This window comes from Tasmannia lanceolata, unplaced genomic scaffold, assembly GCF_043159265.1.
Source record: "Tasmannia lanceolata isolate RefF3 unplaced genomic scaffold, GAP_Taslan_0.1 ptg000006l, whole genome shotgun sequence".
Lineage (NCBI taxonomy): Eukaryota > Viridiplantae > Streptophyta > Magnoliopsida > Canellales > Winteraceae > Tasmannia > Tasmannia lanceolata.
In genome coordinates this window covers 47,450,613-47,454,358 of record NW_027518683.1, presented here as the reverse complement: position 1 = coordinate 47,454,358, position 3,746 = coordinate 47,450,613, and positions in this window count along the sequence as shown.

Below are 3,746 nucleotides of genomic sequence, written 5' to 3'. Positions count from 1 at the left end.
TCATTTGAGAAGAAAAACCCCAGAACGGAAATTGAATAGAATTGGAATTTATACTCGTGGCACACGTGCGAGATCGTAGATACACGTTGCATCCACCTATAAGAGGTTTCCACGTGGCATAATTTTGGTTTACATCAATTGATTTGGTGGAAGTGTGGGCCCCATTCGTCGAAAACAGGAGAGGGAAGTTATTCAATAGTTTTTAATGGGAAATTAGGACAAAAGCGAGGGGTATTAATGGGACACAAATTATTACCCCTTCACTCTTGTTTGGCAAGGATACAGGAATCCATGGATAGTTGTGAAGCTCTCTTTGGTTGCACAAAAGCCTGGGGCTTATAGGGGTTTTGTTGGGTTTTTGGGTGCCACCTCAACAAAAAATCACTGTTTGGTTGCCTATTTAGGGCCCCTTTGGATACGCGGATTTTTTTTTCCTTACTAGGGTTTCGTGCAGGGTTATTTTGGTTCCTGGGATTATTTTGGTCCCACCAACCAAACGTGGGTTTCCTGCGGAAATTCCACAAAAGTCCCAAGAATCAAAAAAATTCCAGCAACCAGATGTAGTAAATGTTTGGCGTTGTTTGTGGTGATGTAGTCATGATCATCTTTTTTGTTCTTTCTTTTTGGATGGCTATTTGTGTTGTTTTCTACCAAAATCCAAGTAAAAACCATAAAAAATGTGATTTTTTTCTTGGACTTTTTTGAGAATGATGTTTTTTCTCTAACTCTCTTTTCTCCCTCTATATTGGTAATGACACCCCATACCACTATATGAGGTTGACAACCAAACGCTACTGTAAGTTCCATGTAGCTGGCTAGCTGCGAGTCTTGTCTAGCACTAATCTTTGTTGACTACCTGTAGCACTACTCTATGAGATAACTAAATGCAACCAAACATTCCAGGCTGTAGTGTATATAAAAGTATAGTGAAAGGAAAATAGATTTCCATCACTATTATTTTCCTCTTGAATTGGGATGAAAGTCATTGGGAGTACAAATTAGCACCCAATCAGACACCAACATGTGACACACTCGGATTCAAACACACCAGGGACAAAAGAGTAACTTCATAGCTCTTTTGGAAAGCCCTAAAAACCCTAACCGCCTTTACAAGGACTCTATGAAGATAAACATGGAAACAAAAATTCCAGGCAACCAGCCAGCCAATCAGAAAATAGTCCTAAGAGGCAATTTTCCCAGTTGGTGAGGTGCTCTTGCTCTATAAAAAGGGGACCAAGGTACAGATTCCATTCCCTTGTTTTCAATTTATCGGGACCATGGAGAGCTCAGTTCGTACATGTTGCCCATTATAACTTAGGCATCAGATAGCCTCCCCGGAGTCCACTTCGACGACTTCCTGACGTTCTTCTATGCACCCAGGTTGCAGATCTTCATTCCGAGCACGCGTCTTGATGCCACTAGTCGCTTTGAGAGCCTCACTTTAGATTTTAGCGGGAACAAAAAGTTAGGCAGTGAAAAATGTCATGTATTTGTAAGTTTGCATCCTCGCGAGGACTTTCACATGAATAGTAAATGACAACCAAATAACAATAGGAAAAGCAAAATGTGTCTTTTTTACTTTGATTTTCTTATAAAAACTTGATTTTTGGTAGACCTGGCAAACGGGCGGGCCGGGCCGGATTTGACCCGGCCCGTACGGGTCCGGGTCAAAGTGACCCGGAAAATTCTACGGGTCATTGACATTGGACCCGCACCCGGCCCGTACGGGCCGGGTCGACCTGCGGGTCACCCGGATTTTTGACGTATTTTTTAAGAGTTTTTTTTTTATTTAGGGATTTGCTAGCCACCTTCTCCCGGGCTATTTTTCGGCTTGTAGCCCCTCCTTTGCTGCAAAGATTGGGTGAAGTACGGTCTGGGGCAAATTTTGCTAGCAACAAAAGAATAAAGAGAAGTAATCATTAAGGATTTTTGAAATATTCTCAGAATTTCTAAGTTTGAAATGAAAAATTACCGTAAAAAGGTCAAAAGTAAAAAAATTACATATAAAATATGACAATTACCGAGAAAACTACAGAAAAAAGTAAAAAAACCGTTTTTGCACTTTTTTACGGGCACCCGCGGGTCCACCCGACCCGGCCCACTTTTGACGGGCCGGGTGGACCCGCGGGTCAATTTCTAACGGGTCACCAACAGGTGACCCGGACCCGTAAATTTACGTGCGGGCCGGGTGGACCCGCGGGTCCGGGTCACTTTTTGCCAGGTCTAATTTTTGGTGCAACCAAACGGACCCCACATGTTTGTTCAAGATAAAGATATCCAAATGGGGTACCCAGCATATTAACTACTTATCCAAGGATTTCTATCCTAATGGAGGCCAAACGGCATACAAGATTCCAGAGATAGCTGGATTCCAAATGGTTTAGCGGGTGGCAAAGAGAGAAAGAGACATGTTTGTTACTGTTTCCTAATTTTTGCATCACACAAGGAGGGTATAAGAAGGGGCAATGTTGACTAGGCAATAGAAATTGGAACTGCTACTATTAGGTCAACGGAGTCAAACTAATCAATTAAGTCAGCTAGGTCAAATGCAATTGCTCTGCTCCAGTTCCCTCTACTGAGTCAATTGAGAGGGGACATGTTGTTCGTTTGGCCTCCATTAGGATAGAAATCCTCGAATAAGTTGTTAATGGGATGGGTACCCCATCTGGATATCGTTATCTTGATTAAACCATTGGGGATTGGGTATCATGCTTGATTGGGGTTGCTCTAGACGTGATTGGAAGATAGCAAGTCAATCCAAAGAAAAATAAAAGGGATTTTTATTTGATGCACCTTGAATAAATCATAAGCTCCAATTCAATTCTTATTCATAAGAGAAATACAAAAACCTTCTTTCTCCCACTAATTTTATAGTTGTCCATTCCACATCTAAGCCCCCTTACCCTTTACTGTGTAAGTAGTGAAAAGGAACTTAGTGGCACCCCCAAGATGGCATATCCTCTCATTCACGTAATAAAAAATAAATAAAATACCTCAAGAAATTTGGGGAAATTTTATGGTTGAATAAAATAAAAGAATATAATTTAGTAAAAAATAAAAATTATATAGTTTTGCTCACCGATCACATTTACCAACCTGTGGACTACCTGAGCTCTTGCATGGTATTACGTCATTCATGCATAAGGTAACAAACACTATCCACTGGGACACCAAGTACTTTGAAAATGCAAGTAAAAAATTGACTATTTTTTATATTCAAAACTGAATTCCAAATCCAAATGCAAAATATGAGGTATCCAAACGGGCCCTAAGTTCACAAGCAAGTCCTCTTGCAACCATAAGCAAACCACCAAGATTCTGGTCTACACCTGCTAGGCCTATCGAGGGAGGATTCAGCATGTCACGGGGCCAACTCCTCCTAAGGAGTTTTGCCAACCAACCCTCTCAACCAGGAGTGCCCACCAAAAGTTCTATTAGAGACTACGCCTGGATAATTCACTAGACATTGAGGGCCCGAAATACCGATTGCGTCCACTTGACACGGAGCACGCTATGAAGGCTGCGTCGCCCTTAACTGTTTCTTATGACAATCCCTCACCTGATAACGTCGACGCACTCGTCGACATTGAGCATTCTATGAAGCTCAGTTCCACGATAGCAATGACTTCACAATCTTAAAAACAGTTGTTATTGATACTTCAACAAGTTGGCCCTCAGTGACCTCCTTGCCTCTGCATACCATATTGATATTGGCACTCTTGTGATACATTGATATTTTAAGATTA